The sequence below is a fragment of the Bos javanicus genome, chromosome 12 (genome assembly GCF_032452875.1).
Source record: "Bos javanicus breed banteng chromosome 12, ARS-OSU_banteng_1.0, whole genome shotgun sequence".
In the NCBI taxonomy this organism is placed as follows: Eukaryota; Metazoa; Chordata; class Mammalia; order Artiodactyla; family Bovidae; genus Bos; species Bos javanicus.
In genome coordinates, this window is record NC_083879.1 from 2170096 (window position 1) to 2187464 (window position 17369).

Below are 17369 nucleotides of genomic sequence, written 5' to 3' on the forward strand. Positions count from 1 at the left end.
TTCCATAGAAAGACATAGTCAAAGAAAAGCAAACCCTCTCTACAGCAAATTTAGGAGAAGCTTTTTTTAAATGAGTGAAATATAAATAGCAGATATGTTCTTAAATTTTATACTATTTAATCAATTATGCAATTAAGTCCTAATTTATTTTTGTGGTAGATAATAGATAATTCATTTATGTTTATTAGATTGCATACTTATTATCAAATGTATAGTGTAATTCAAGAAGTTGAAATCGCTCCCTCAGGTGTACAGCAAAGGGATTCAGATTGATAGGCAGATAGATACTATAAGAATATATAATACATATATTATTTTTCAGGTTCTTTTCCATTGTAGGTTACTACAAAATATTAAACATAGTTCCCTGTGCTCTGCAGTAGGATCTTGTTTATTTTATATGTAACAGTATGTATCTGTTAATCCAAAACTCCTAACTTAGTCCTCTGCTGTTTTGTCTCCCTTCATCTTATTTCATTAAAGTTTTGCTCATATGGCTCATTTTCAGAGAGTAATGCAAAGGAAATTTTCAGACTGTCTTTGGTCTGTGGTCAAAAAAAAAAAAAATCTGAGTAAGGTTTAAATGTTTGTAGCACCAAAACAAAGAACTGTATCAGAATAAAAGATGTAGAGCAATTCTTAAATACAAAAGGAGGACTAAAAAAGTCCACATATTGGGTCTGAGTTATAGAGATGGTATGATACTGTTATTTCAAATAATTTTGATGATTAGGGTAAGTTAATCTGAAAAAAGGAGAAAAGCAATTTGAAAAACTATAGAGACCATGTTGAGTACAATAGAGAAGGATAAGAGAGCAAATGGGAAAAGGAAATGGAAGTATGCTGGAAGCAATTACTAGCTATCCCAAGGTTCTGTGAATGATCTAACAGTTAGGTGCCAGGAGTGGAAAGGGGCCATGGTGAGTGAATAGGCCATGAGGGAAGTAATCAGAGATAAGGATAACAGGAGTATCAGAGGTACACGATAAAGCACAGAGAGAGAAGATGACAAAGTTTACAGCCTGAACTTAAAAACACTGCACAATGAGAAAGAAAGCAAAAGCTGAGAACTGAATAAAGGGTCTGCTCGCAAATATGAAAATGGAAGATGATGGAATACAAGCTCACTGGAGGAGGCAGGATGGGCATGTGAGAAAAGCCAGAAAGAGGTGTTAAAAGCAGGAGCATTATCAAAAGCATAAGTGAATTTTTAGGCTTCGTGTTCAAATGTGCAGATAGCAAAGGTGAACAGGTGTTGTGGTTCAGAATATTCTCAGAAGAAACAATTTCAGAAAACCACAGTCTCATTTTAACTGAAAAATAGAAAATTAGTCCCTGCAAGCCGGAATATATTGTGGCTGGCCGGAGTTTCTGTTCTAGAAGTTCCACGGAGGTGCCGTTGTTAACTGTTAGAAACTAAAACAGAAGAACTTAGAGCCTTTCCCCAACACCGACCCTGTATTTGGGAAAATGTGAACAAATAGCACACAGTAAATGTTGGGAAGAAAATAACCAATTAAAGTTCCATTAGAAATCATTTATTATCACATCCCACATTTATTAACTAATGTGTAAACTGAGGAGCATATTTAACTATTTGAATTATACCAAAAACAGTTCTACCTCCTCACAACCCCTTCAAAAGTATTTATTTACATTTTTGTACAAATATTGGTGTCAAGCCGAGTGTTTTGTCTATAATTACTGTTTTAAACATCAGATGATATGTTTACATACAACCTTGTTTCTTTTCAGTTGTGTTCCTAATATTCCTAAGTCTCGGTTTTCCTGTCTGTGGAGAGGAGCAGATGATACTTGCATAAACGAATGTCGATTGTCACTGAAATGATGGTGAGATAATGTCAAGATGCACCCTGCAACTTGTTTAATCACTATTAAGCTTGCTGTCACTAGTATTATTTGCCATAAATGGTCATGTTACCAGTATGCCTCAGTCAAATAACATGGAAAGGGTAAAAAGAGGTTATAGCCGAATATATAAGCCTATTTGCTGTTGACATAACATAATACAAAAAAAAAAAAAAACTCAAGCTTGCTTTTTTCTTACAGAATTTTTAAGTTAAATGTTATGTTTTTATTTAATAACCATACTTTTAATATAAAAGAGGAAAGTTGCACATTAAAAAATGCTTCAAAGAGAAATTAGTCCAGTGTAATTACCATAAATTATCAAAATACTAACATATAAGAGTATATGGTCCCTATTACAAAAACCAGGGGTTTAAATAAGATAAAACTGCCTCCTGAATTGTAAGAGGATTGAACTTGAGTTGTGCTTTTCATATATAGAAAAGATTGTTTCTAATTGCTTTCTCCATAGGTAGAAATGCACCAAATTTGTGCATTTTATTAAAATGTTTCAAAAAGAAGTTATCAATGCGATTGTGAACATTTTGTATGCATTTCAGCCACTCTGGATATAAATTTGGCTCTGACTAAGAAAGAGAATTTAAATATCAATCTAGTATAGAATAATAGATGGGAAAATGCTAACCAAAATAGATGGAAAAAATTTTCTTCCAGAACCTTGAGTTTAGCATAGAGATTTCTGCATAGCTTTTGAATCCCAGGAAGGGCATTTAAAGATGGAACAAGGTCCTGAAAGAGGCAGTAAGTGACTGGCTCAAGAGGCAGGTGGTGGGCCTGGCCTTTAAAAAGGACAAGGACGCACAGTAGCCCCTGAGACAGGCTGAAAGGACCTGAGTGCAGGTGTGAATGCAAATAGTTTATAGACAGCAGGTCAGGGTTTAAGAAAGGTCACGCTCAATGGCCTCAATTTTCTTGATTAATTGGGAGGCAAGATTGTCTTTTGAGAGTGGAGCAGGCAGGGGCAAGTGGGGAAGGCTAAAATCAAAAGCAAAACCAAACGAAGCATCAGTCGTTGTCGTAGATCCAGAGATGAGATTAACCCCAAGAAATGTTAAACTTTTGTTGCAAATATGCGAAAGATTACAATCTCAACTAATTCTTTTACGTAGCCATCAGATTATCCTTTAACTATCTATGCAGATTTTGCATACTGTGTCTCAGATATATTCCTCACTAAACTGCTAGAGATATACATAGTTTGTATCTGGTTCTGGTTGAAAAACCAATGCATTCATCTCCAGTTCTGCCAGGTTATCCACTCTTGCAAAAGTTGTTCACCTCAGATTGATAGGAGAGGTCATTCTCAGGGCCTCATATATGCATGAAGCTGTTTCCCAGCAATCACATCATTATCAAACCTTGGTTCCTACTGAATGTCTTAGTCCCTGAAGATAATATTCTGGGGAAAATGCCTGCAATTTCTACTCTAATAGCTACAGTGTTCCGAAGGAAGCTCCGTTTGAAGTCAATTGCTCTCCTTTTTCAGTCTGCCAGCAAACAACTTAAGGATCTCATGCCTTCCATTTTTATAAAAAAAAAAAAAAGTCAGATAAAGAGAAGTTTTAATTATCCTGCCTACAAAATTTCCTGTTTATTTAGCAATAAAAAGCATCTTTTCAGTTGGTGCAGTTGGTAAAGACTTAACCTGCCAATGCAAGAAGTGTGGGTTCAATTCCTGGGTCAGGAAGATCCCCTGGAATAGGAAATGGCAACCCATTCCCGTTTTCTTGCCTGAAAAATTCCATGGACAGAGGAACATGGCAGGTTACAGTCCATGGGGTTGCTAACAGTTGAACATGACTGAGCAAAGCACAGCAACAATTGTCACACCAGTTATAACAAGCATCATTTCACCCCTCAAACATTGACAAAGTTCCTCTCCTTGACCAAATTCTAATCAGGCACCTCTGAGCTCTATTTCAACTAGGTTTAGACTTTTAGACTTCTCTGTTCATCTCTGCCGTGTCTAGTTTTAGCAAGAATTATCCTTAGTCCAAGTTTAGACAGAATCCCTCACTCTCCATGTCTGATCAGACTCAATATCTAATCTCATCCTCCACCACCTCTGGGGTGATGTCTGATCACCCTGAGGTTCCTTCAGCAAGAATCCTGCTAGGTTGGTTTAGCCAAGATTCTTCTTTTCTTCTGAGGTTTTCCGGTAGCAATTTTCTACTCACTGACTCCACCCTCCTCCTTGACTCTAAATTCCCATTCTTTGTTGTTGTATTTGGAGTTGAGGCAATTTCTCTCCGCCTGCCCCTGCAAGACCCCAGCTCAGAGCTCCCTGCGTCTATCACAGTAGTCCCCCTGAAGCAAGTCTGACTTAACATTCTTTAGTGTCATCAATGTTTTTCTTCAACATCAACAATTAAATGTGGATTTAGAAAGGTGACCCAAGGGACTTCCCTGTTGGTCTAGTGGCTAAGGCTCCAGATTTCTAATGCAGGGGGCCATGGGAATGGGAACTAAGAACTCACAGCTGAGTGACATGGCCAAAGAACAAAACCAAGTGACCCAAGCCTCAGTCCTCACATAAATTGGTCAAACCACAGTGAAGTGGGTCCCATGATACTGTGATACCAGGTGAAATAATTGTCTTACTTTAGGACAAATCATTAGAAGGACAGATGCTGAGGCAGAAACTCCAATATTTTGGCCATCTGATGTGAAGAACTGACTAACTGGAAAAGACCCTGATGCTAGGAAAGATTGAAGGTGGATGGGAAGGGGACAACAGAGGATGAGATGGTTGGATGACATCACCAACTCAATGGACGTGAGTTTGGGTGAACTCCGGGAGTTGGTGATGGACAGGGAAGCCTGGCATGCTGCAGTCCATGGGGTCACAAAGAGTCAGACAGGACTGAACTGAACTGAGGACAAGTCCTTTAGGTGTATGGATCCAAGATATTTCTATTTTCTATTACTTCTGTTGTTTTATGCCAAAGCAAAAACAACACCCAGTTGTGGATGTGACTGGTGATTGAAATAAAGACTGATGCTGTATGAATAATAATGGATAGGAAGCTGGAATGTCAGGTCCATGAATCAAGGCAAATTGGAAGTGGTCAAATAGGACATGCAAAGAGTGAACATTGACATTTTAGGAATCAGTGAACTAAAGTAGACCCGAAGGGTGAACTTAACTCTGATGACCATTATATCTACCACTGTAGGCAGGAACCCCTTAGAAGAAATGGAGGAGCCATCATGGTCAACAAAAGATTCTGAAATTCAGTACTCGGATGCAATCTAAAAAACAACAGAATGACCTCTGCTCGTTTCGGAGGCAAACCATTCATTATCACAGTAATGCAAGTGTATGCCCCAACCAGTAATACTGAAGAAACTGAAGCTGAATGGTTCTACAAAGACCTTAGAGAATTAAAAACCAAAAAAGATGTCCATTTCCTTACAGAGGCCTGGAATGCAAAAGTAGGAAGTCAAGAGATACCTGGAGTAAAAGGCAAATTTGACCTTGGAGTACAAAAGAAAGCAGGTAAAAGGCTAACAGAGTTTTGTCAAGAGAACGCACTGGTCATAGCAAACACCCTCTTCTAACAACACAACAGAAGACTATATGTGGACATCACCAGATGGTCAATACCGAAATCAGATTGGTTATATTCTTTGCAGCCAAAGATGGAGAAGCTCTACTGCTGCTGCTGCTGCGGCCGCTGCTAAGTTGCTTCAGTCATGTCCGACTCTGTGTGACCCCATAGACAGCAGCCCACCAGGCTCCCCCATCCCTGGGATTCTCCAGGCAAGAACACTGGAGTGGGTTGCCATTGCCTTCTCCAATGCGTGAAAGTGAAAAGTGAAAGTGAAGTCACTCAGTCACGTCTGACTCTTTGAGACCCCATGGACTGCAGCCCACCAGGCTCCTCCAGCGATGGGATTTTCCAGGCAAGAGTACCAGAGTGGGGTGCCATTGCCTTCTCCAGAGAAGCTCTAATGGCAGCAATAACAAGACTGGGAGCTGACTGTGGCTCAGATCATAAACTCCTTATTGCAAAATTCAGACTTAAATTGAAGAAAGTAGGGAAAACCACTAAGCCATTCAGGCATGACCTAAATCAAATTCCTTATGATTATACAGTGACAGTGACAAATAGATTCAAGGGATTAGAGCTGATAGACTGCATGAAGAACTATGGATGGAGGTTCATGACTGTACAAGAGGCAGTGATCAAGAGCATCCCCAAGAAAAAGAAATGCAAAAAGGCAAAATGGTTGTCCGAGGAGGCCTTACAAATAGCTGAGAAAAGAAAAGAAGTGAAAGGCAAAGGAGAAACAAAAGATAAATCAAATACAGAGTTCCAAAGAATAGCAAGGAGACATAAGAAAGCCTTCCTCAGTGATCAGTGAAAAAAATAGAGGAAAAAGATAGATCGGGAAAGACTAGAGATCTTTTCAAGAAAATTAGAGATACCAAGGGAAAATTTCATGCAAAGATGGGCTCAATAAAGGACAGAAATGGTATGGACCTAACAGACGCAGAAAATATTAACAAGAGGTGGCAAGAATACACAGAAGAACTATACAAAAAAAGATCTTCATGACCCAGATAATCTCGATGGTGTGATCACTCACCTAGAGCCAGACACCCCGGAATGTGAACTCAAGTGGGCCTTAGGAAGAATCACTACGAACAAAGCTAATGGAGGTGATGGAATTTCAGTTGAGCTATTTCAAATCCTAAAAGATGATGCTGTGAAAGTGCTGCACTCAATATGCCAACAAATTAGGAAAACACAGCAGTGGCCACAGGACTAGAAAAATCAGTTTTCATTCCAATCCCAAAGAAAGGCAATGTCAAAAAATGTTCAAACTGCTGCACAATTGCACTCATCTCACACGCCACCAAAGTAATGCTTAAAATTCTCCAAGCCAGGCCTCAACAGTACGTGAACCATAAACTTCCAGATGTACAAGTTGGATTTAAAAAGACAAAGGATGAACACTGGGGTACACGTGTCTCTTTCAATTCTGGTTTCCTCGATATGTATGCCCAGCAGTGGGATTGCTGGGTCGTATGGCAGTTCTATTTCCAGTTTTTTAAGGAATCTCCACACTGTTTATAATAGCCAGGACATGGAAGAAACCTAGATGTCCATCAGCAGATGAATGGATAAGAAAGCTGTGGTACATATACACAATGGAGTATTACTTAGCCATTAAAAAGAATACATTTGAATCAGTTCTAATGAGATGGTTGAAACTGGAGCCGATTATACAGAGTGAAGTAGGCCAGAAAGAAAAACACCAATACAGTATACTAACGCATATATATGGAATTTAGAAAGATGGTAACGATAACCCTGTATGCGAGACAGCAAAAGAGACACAGATGTATAGAACAGCCTTTTGGACTCTTTGGTGGGGGGGGGGGGGGGATGATTTGGGAGAATGGCATTGAAACAAGTATAATATCATATAAGAAACGAATTGCCAGTCCAGGTTTGATGCAAGATACAGGATGCTTGGAGCTGGTGCACTGGGATGACCCAGAGGGATGGTATGGGGAGGGAGGTGGGATGGGGGTTCAGGATTGGGAACACATGTATACCCATGGCGGATTCATGTTGATATATGGCAAAACCAATACAATATTGTAAAGTAATTAGCCTCTAATTAAAATAAATAAATTTTAAAAAATAAATAAATAAAAAGGCAAAGGAACCAGAGGTCAAATTGCCAATATCTTCCGGATCATTGAAAAAGAAAGAGAGTTCCAGAAAAACATCTATTTCTGCTTTATTGATTATGCCAAAGCCTTTGATTGTGTGGATCACAGGAAATTGTAGTAAATTCTTAAAGAGATGGGAGTACCAGATCACCTGACCTGCCTCTTGGAAAATCTGTATGCTGGTCAAGAAGCAACATTTAGAACTGAACATGGAACATCAGACTGGTTCCAAATTGGGAAAGGAGTAGGTCAAGGGTGTATATTGTCACCCTGCTTATTTAACTTAAATGCAGAGTACATCATGCCAAATGCCAGGCTGAATGAAACACAAGCTGGAATCAAGATTGCTGGGAGGAATGTTGATAATCTCAGATATGCAAATAACACCACCCTTATGGCAGAAAGCGAAGAAGAACTAAAGAGCCTCTTGATGAAAGTGAAAATGGAGAGTGAAAACGTTGGCTAAAATTCAACATTCAGAACACTAAGATCATGGCATCCGATCCCATCACTTCCTAACAGATGGATGGATAAGCATTGGAAACAGTGGCTGACTTTATTTTGGGACACTCCAAAATCACTGAGATGGTGACTGCAGTCATGAAATTAAAAGATACTTGCTCCCTGGAAGAAAAGCTATGACCAACCTAGACAGCATATTAAAAAAGCAGAGACACTACTTTCCCAACAAAGGTCTGTCTAGTCAAAGTTATGGTTTTTCCAGTAGTCACGCATGGATGTAAGGGTTGGACTGTAAAGAAAGCTGAGAGGCAAAGAATTGATGCTTTTGAACTACAGTGTTAGAGAAGACTCTTGAGAGTCCATTGGACTACAAGGAGATCCAACCAGTGAATCCTAAAGGAAACCAGTCCTGAATATTCATTGCAAGGACTGATGTTAAAGCTGAAACTCCAATTCTCTGGCCACCTGATGCAAAGAACTGACTCATTGGAAAAGACCCTGATGCTGGGAAAGATTGAAGGCAGGAGGAGAAGGGGATGACAGAGGATGAGATGACTCGATGGACATGAGTTTGAGTAGGCTTCGGGAATTGGTGATGGACAGGGAAGCCTGACATGATGCAGTCCATGGGGTGGCAAAGAGTTGGACACAACTGTGCAACTCAGCTGAAGATATTTCTATCAGTTTATGGCTACATTTAAGGCAAACAAGATGTTGGACCCTCCAGGAAAGAAGGTGCCACTTCCAAAGGGAGCCTCTTTGAGTCTCTGCTTAATCTTCATGAAGTCCTTGAAGAGTTGTTCAAAACAGCTGGTTCAAGAAAAATTTTGGATTCCAGGCACTGGAAAGTATGCGAAACTATTAAACTTGAATATTATACATATGTGAAGAAAACAAGAGAATATGTACCATCTGAGCCAAATCATACTGAAAATACAATTTCATCACTCACCTCCCTCTATAGCCAATTCACATGGAAATCAAACTTTTGTGTTGTATAGACTGCAACCATAAACTTAGATGCATGGCTAGGAGAAAGAAAATGATGAAGCTGCCTGATGCCCTAGAAATAGTCAGGGCTGATTCAAAACAATGGAAGCTCTGTTACTTATAGCACAGTTTGTCTACTAACAATTAGCCCACAAAAGGCTCTTGTTGTGGCTAGTCCAACATGTGTCTGAGCCTGGGACTCTGTGCTTTGATAGTGAGTACTGATTTGAAAGTCACGAATTTTCAGTTCAGTTCAGTGCAGCACTCAGTCATGTCTGACTCTTTGCAACCCCATGTACCACAGCATGCCAGGCCTCCCTGTCCATCACCAACTCCCGGAGTTTACCCAAACTCATGTTCATTGAGTCAGTGATGCCATCCAACCATCTCATCCTCTGTTGTCTCCTTCTCCTCCTGCCTTCAATCTTTCCCAGCATCAGGGTCTTTTCAAATGAGTCAGCTCTTCGCATTAGGAAGCCAAAGTATTAAAATTTCAGCTTCAAGATCAGTCCTTCCAATGAATATTCAGGTCTTATTTACTTTAGGATGGACTGATTGGATCTCCTTGCAGTCCAAGGGACTCTCAAGAGTCTTCTTCAACACCACAGTTCAAAAGCATCAATTCTTCGGTGCTCAGCTTTCTTTATACTCCAACTCTCACATCCATAAATGACTACTGGAAAAATCATAGTCCTGCTAGAAAGGACCTTTGTTGACAAAGTAATGTCTCTGCTTTTCAATATGCTGTCTAGGATGGTCACAACTTTCCTTCCAAGGAGTAAGCATTTTTTAATATCATGGCTGAAGTCACCACCTGCAGTGATTTTGGAGCCCTAAAAAATAAATTCAGCCACTGTTTCTGCTGCTTCCCCATCTATTTGCCATGAAGTGATGGGACCAAATGCCATGATCTTACCTTTCTGAATGTTGAACTTTATGCCACATTTTTCACTCTCCTCTTTGATTTTCATCAAGAGGCTCTTTAGTTTTTCTTCACTTTCTGCCATAAAGATGGTGTCATCTGCCTATCTGAGGTTATTGACATTTCTCCCAGCAATCTTGATTCCAGCTTGTGCTTTATCCAGCCCAGTGTCTCTAATGATGTACTCTGCATATAAGGTAAATAAGCAGGGTGACAATATACAGCCTTAACATACTCCTTTTCCTATTTGGAACCAGTCTGCTGTTCCATATCCAGTTTTAACTGTTGCTTCATGACCTGCATACAGATTTCTCAAGAGGCAGGTCAGGTGGTCTGGTATTCCCATCTCTTTCAGAATTTTCCACAGTTTATTATGATCCACACAGTCAAAGGCTTTGGCATAGTCAATAACACAGAGATAGATGTTTTTTCTGGAACGCTCTTGCCTTTTCGATGATCCAGCGGATGTTGGCAATTTGATCTCTGGTTCCTCTGCCTTTTCTAAAACCAGTTTGAACATCTGGAAGCTCATGGTTCACATATTGTTGAAACCTAGCTTGGAGAATTATGAACATTACTTTACCAGCATGTGAGATGAGTGCAATTGTGTGGAAGTTTGAGCATTCTTTGGCATTGCCTTTCTTTGGGATTGGAATGAAAACTGATCATTTCCAGTCCTTTGGCCACTGCTGGTTTTCCAAATTTGCTGGCATATTGAGTGCAGCACTTTCACAGCATCATCTTTTAGCATTTGAAATAGCTCAACTGGAATTCCATCACCTACACTAGCTTTGTTCATAGTGATGCTTCCTAAGGCCCACTTGACTTCACAATCTATGATGTCTGGCTCTAAGTGAGTGATCACACCGTCATGGTTATCTGAGTCATGAAGATCTTTTCTGTATAGTTCTTCTGTGTATTCTTGCCACCTCTTCTTAATATCTTCTGCTTCTGTTAGGTCCATACCATTTCTGTCCTTATTGAGCCCATCTTTGCATGAAATGTTCCCTTGGTATCTCTAATTTTCTTGAAGAGATCTCTAGTCTTTCCCACTCTATTGTTTTCCTCTATTTCTTTGCACTGACCACTGAGGAAGGCTTTCTTATATCTCCTTGCTATTCTTTGGGACTCTGCATTCAGATGGGTGTATCTTTTCTGCTTTACCTTTAGCTTCTTTCTTTTCTCAGGAATCTTGGAGATCAGCAAAAAGGTGAAAGTGAAAGTCCTGTCTAACTTTTTGCAACCCCATGGACTATACAGTCCATGGAATTCTCTAGGTCAGAATACAGGAGTGGGTAGCCTTTCCGTTCTCCAGAGGATCTTCCCTTCTGCAGAGGATCTTCCCAACCCAGGGATCAAACCCAGGTCTTCTGCATTGCAGGCAGATTCTTTACCATCTGAGCAACAAGGGAACCCAAGCATACTGGAGTGGGTAGGCTATCCCTTCTCCAGCAGATCTTCCCGACCCAGGAGTTGAATATTCCTCTCTTAACAAATTATTAACATTTGGATTGTTGGAAGATAAGTTTAGCAAATGTGCTTAAACCCAATCATATCACTTCATTTTGCTCCTCTTTGAGTGTTCTAGAAGAAAATGTAGAAAAGCCCTGCAACTTTGAGGACTTTGTTTTATCCTAGGCAAAAACAAGTGTAATCTACAAAAGGACATCTTTCCTCTGTTTTTGTAAAATAAGATCCTCTCTCTGTTAATAGTGGTATATCAGTATCAGTTTCTTGATTCTAATAATATATTATGGTTATAAAAAATGCTATTGCTGTGGAAAGGTGGGTGGAGGATACACAGAAATTCTTCTCCAATTTCTTATGAGTCTTGAATAAAAAATTTTAAAAATCAACCAATCCAAACAAAAAGATCTTTCTGCAGACCAATTTGTCTCAATCTGCCCCCAATTTGTCAGAAAAGATTGTTGTTCACTAACTCAGTCATGTCCAATGTTTTGTGACCCCACAGACTGCAGCATGCCAGGCTTCCCTATCCTTTACCATCTCCCAGACCTCGTAAGGACTCATGTCCATTAAGTTGCTGATGCCATCAAACCATCTCATCCTCTGTCTTCCCCTCTCCTTCTGCCTTCAATCTTTCCGAGCATCAGAGTCTTTTCTAATGAGTTAGCTCTTAGCATCAGGTGGCCAAAGTACAGGAGCTTCAGCTTCAGCATCAGTCCTCCCAATGAATATTCAGGACTGATTTTCTTTAGAATTGACTGATTGGATCTCTTTTCAGTCCAAAGGATTCTCAAGAGTATTTTCTAACATTACAGTTCAAATGCATTAATTCTTTGGTGTTCAGCCTTCTTTATGTCCAACTCTCACATTCATACATGACTGCTGGAAAAACATAGCTTTTACTAGACGGACATTTGTGGGCAAAGTAATGTCTCTGCTTTTTAATATACTGTCTAAGTTTGTCATAGCTTTATTCCCAAGGAGCAAGACTCTTTTAATTTCATGGCTGCAGTCACCATCTGCAGTGATTTTGGAACCCAAGAAAATAGTTTGTCACTGTTTCCATTGTATCCCCATCTATTTGCCGTGAAGTGATGGGACCGGATGCCATGATCTTTGTTTTCTGAATGTTGAGCTTTAAGCCAACTTTTTCACTCTTCTCTTTCACTTTCATCAAGAGGCTCTTTAGTTCTTCTTTGTTTTCTGCCATAAAGGTGGTGTCAAATGCATATCTGAGGTGCTTGATATTTCTCCTGGCAATCTTGATTCCAGCTTGTGCTTCATCCAGCCCAGCATTTCCGATGATGTACTCTGCACCTAAGTTAAACAAGCAAGGTGACAATACACACCTTGACCTACTCCTTTTCCAATTTGGAACCAGTCGTTTGTTCCATTTCTGGTTCAAACTGTTGCTTCTTGACCCACATACAGGTTTCTCAGGAGCAGTTTCTCAGGAGCAGTGGTTTGGTATTCTCATCTCTTTAAGAATTTTCCACAGTTTGTTGTGATCCACACAGTCAAAGGCTTTAGCTTAGTCAATGAAGCAGAAGTAAATGCTTTCTGGAATTCTGTTGCTTTTCTATGATTCAATGGATGTTAGCAATTTGATCTCTGGTTCCTCTGCCTTTTCTAAATCCAGCTTGAATATGTGGAAGTTCCCAGTTCATGTACCTCTAAAGCCTAGCTTGGAGAATGTTGAGCATTACTTTGCTAGCTTGTGAAGTGAGTGCAATTATGTGGTAGTCTGAACATTCTTTGACATTGCCTTTCCTGGGGACTGGACTGATAACTGATCTTTTCCAGTCCTGTGACCACTGCTGAGTTTTCCAAATTTGCTGGCATATTGAGTACAGTACTTTCACAACATCATCTTTTAGGATTTGAAGTAGCTCAATTGGAATTCCATCACCTCCACTAGATTTGTTCATAGTGAGGCTTCCTATGGTACACATGACTTCGCTTTCCAGGGTGTCTGGCTCTAGGTGAGATAGAGCACACCATCATGGTTATCTGAGTCATAAAGATCTTTTTTGTACAGTTCATCTGTGTATTCTTATCACCTTTCTTAATACCTCATGCTTCTGTTAGGTCCATACTGTTTCTCTCCTTTATTGAGCCCATCTTTGCATGAAATGTTCCCTCAGTAACTCTAATTTTCTTGAAGAGATCTCTAGTCTTTCCCATTCTGTTGTTTTCCTCTATTTTGATCTATTTTCCTCTACATTGATAGCTGAGGAAGGCTTTCTTCTCTCTCCTTGCTATTCTTTGGTACTCTGCATTCAGATTTGTATATCTTTTCTTTTCTCCTTTGCCTTTTGCTTCTCTTCTTTCTCAGCTATTTGTAAGGCACTTCAGACATTTTGCCTTTTTGCATTTCTTTTTCCTGGGGATAGTTTTGATCACCACATTCTGTACAATCTCACGAACCTCTGTTCATAGTTCTTCAGGCACTAAGTATATCAGATCTAATCATTTGAATCAATTTTCACTTTCACTGTATAATTGTAAGGGATTTGATTTAGGTCATACCTGAATGGTCTAGTGGTTCTCCCGTCTTTTTTCAATTTAAGTTTGAATTTTGCAATAAGGAGTTCATGATGTGAGCCACAGTCAACTCTAAGCCTCCTTTTTGCTAATTCTATAGAGCATCTCCATCTTTGGCTGCAAAGATTATCATCAGTCTGACTTAAATATTGACCATCTGGTGATGTCCATGTGTAGAGTCGTCTCTTGTGTTGTTGGAAGAGGGTGTTTGCTATGAGCAGTGAGTTCTCTTGGCAAAAATCTGTTAGCCTTTTACGTGCTTCATTTTGTACTGCAAGGCCAAGCTTGCCTGTTACTCCATGTATCCCTTGACTTCCTACTTTTGCATTCCAGTTCCCTATGATGAAAAGGACATCTTTTTTTGGTGTTATTTCTAGGTCATCTAGGTCTCCATAGAACCGTTCAACTTCAGCTTCTTCGGCATTAGTGGTTGGTGCATAGACTTTGATTACCATGATACTGAATGGTTTGCCTTGGAAACAAACATAGCTCTGGAAAAACCATAGTTCTGACTACATGCACTTTGTCAGCAAAGTTCTGTCTTTGCTTTTTAATATGCTAAGTTTGTCATAGCTTTTCTTCCAAAGAGCAAGTGTCTTTTAATTTCATAACTTCAATCACTGTCTGCAGTAATTTTGTAACCCAAGAAAATAAAGTCTGTCACTGCTTCCACTTTTTGTTCATCTATTTTCCATCTATTTGCCATAAAATGATGATACCAAATAGCACGGTCTTTGTTTTTTGAATGTTGAGTTTTAAGCCAGCTTTTTCACTTTTCTCTTTCACTTTCATTAAGAGGCTCTTTAGTTCCTCTTTGCTTTCTGCCTCTTTCTGCCATAAGGAAGGTGTCATCTGCATGTCTGAGGTTATTGATATTTCTCCCTGAAATCTTGATTCCACTTGAGTTTCATCCAGCCCAGCGTTTCTCATGATGTACTCTGCATATAAGTTAAATAAGCAGGGTGACAATATATAGCCTTGACGTACTCCTTTTCCTATTTGGAACCCATCCGTCTTTCCATGTCCAGTTCTAACTGTTCCTTCCTGAACCTACATACAGGTTTCTCGGGAGTTAGGTGAGGTGGTCTGGCATTCCCATTCCTTTAAGAATTTTCCAAAGTTTGCTGTGATCCACACATTCAAAAGCTTTAGTGTAGTTAATGAAACAGAAGTAGATGTTTTTCTGGAATTCTCTTGCATTTTGTGTGATGCAATAGATGTTGGCAATTTGATCTCTGGTTCCTCTGCCTTTTCTAAATCCAGCCTGAACGTTTGGAAGTTCTCAGTTCATGTACTGATGAAGCCTGACTTGAAGGATTTTGAGGATTACCTTGCTAGTGTGTGAAACGGTTGTGTAGAAGTTGGAACATTCTTTGACATTACCCAGTCCCTTCTTCGGAACTGGAATGAAAACTGACATTTTCCAGTCCTGTGGCCACTGCTGAGTTTTTCACATTTGCTGGCATATTGAGTGCAGCACTTTCATGGCATCATCTTTTAGGATTGAAAAGGCTCAGCTGGAAGTCCGTCACCTCCACTAGCTTTGTTCATACTAAGCTTCCTAAGGCCCACTTGACTTCACAGTCCAGGATGTCTGACTTTAGGTGAGTTATCACATCATCGTAGTTATCCAGGTCATTGAGACCTATTTTGTACAGTTCGTCCATGTATTCTTGCCACCTCTTCTTAATATCTTCTGTTTCTCTTAGGTCTTTACCATTTCTGTCCTTTATTGTGCCCGTCTTTGCATGAAATATTACCTTGGTATCTCTAATTTTCTTGAAGACATCTCTAGTCAAGATTATCTGTATTTTTAGCAGAGGAACCTTACTCATCGCCTTGAGATGACATAAAGGAGGTGTGTGGAGAACGTCTGGTCTATTCTGGTGCAGCTTTGGGGCAGAAATGTATTAGGGTTTTGGGCATTTGTCTTCTGTGGGGGAACAGAGTTCACAAAGGCCATGGTTTATGAGGAAACAGTAGAACAGGGGCCAGACTGAGCATCCAGTACATGTCACACCCCAGTGACCAGATCCTTCTCCAGGGTCAAGCAGACAGGGAAGGCAATTCACCAGCCCTTCTACTTTTACCATTTGTGTCCCATCCTCCCTGAACACCCACTGTCAACTCTCCCAGCTAGACAAAACCACCACAGAACTCACCTCATTGCCTAAAGGCTGGCAAGAAAATGTCCTTCTCTGACTGGATAATGCAGACTCGTTAGGCTCCCATGGAATCCCCATTGCTCAGTACTCCAGACCCACCCCATGGCCAAGCCCTTCTCCAATTTCCCACCCTGACAAAGCCAGGGCCCCTCCCTTTTAAAATATATAATTTTATTTACTTATTTTGGGCTGTGCTGGGTCTTCATTACTGTGTGTGGGTTTTCTCTAGTTGCAGCAAGCAGAGGCCATGCTCCAGCTGTGGTGTGCAGGCTTCTCACTGCAGTGACTTCTTTCATTTCTGAGCACGGGCTCTAGGCCATGTGGGCTTAATAGTTGTGGTGCATGAGCTCGGTAGTTGTAGTTCCTGAGATCTAGAGCACAGGCTCGATAGCTGTGGTGCATGGGCTTAGTTGCTCCATGGCATGTGGGATCTTCCCAGAACCTGCATTGGCAGGTGAATTCTTTACCAGTGAGCCACCAGGGAAGCCAGCCAGGCCCTGTTATTAGTCAGGGTCTAGCTTCTCCTTTTCTATTTTTAAATTTGGCCTATCCTGTTGGTTGCTGTTGCATTTGAAATGACTGTACCACAACTGCTTGGATCAGCTGGTACACATGACTAATTCATCAAAGATATGTAGAGGAAAGCATTAACATTGTCCTGGTTAGCTGACTATGAAGCTTGGCCAGTTTAGACACTGGTCCCAAGTCTCCAGGAAGATATAGAAGAGATTAATAGTAGAGGTAGCGGTCTTCCACCTCTGTATGCCTGAGTCCCACAATAATTTTATTACTTGGCTACTATATGTGGCTGATGTGGGAAAGGTCTCAGAAAGATTATGAGTAAAGCATTGGAAGAAAGTATCATTAAATACACTGATCAAGCCAATTCTTCACTGTGGCAATGGTATTGGAAAGTGTTGGGTATGTGTGAGGAATACAAGCCAGAGATGATATCAGATGTGAGAGAACAGAAGGAGGCAAAAGATAAGAAACAAAATATAAAGTTGAACCATATGAAATAGCCATTTGTGTAGGTCAAAAACAAAATATCAGCAATTTCAGTGTTCAGCCTAATAAAAAGATGCTTCTATGGTCTCAATTAAGATATGCTTCAAGAAATAAATAAGCTATTTCATATCATTGAATAGCTCATTCATATCATTGAATAGCTCGTTCACTTTGTCATTCATTTGACAATGATTTACTGAGATACTACTATGTGCCAGGTAACATTCCAGGT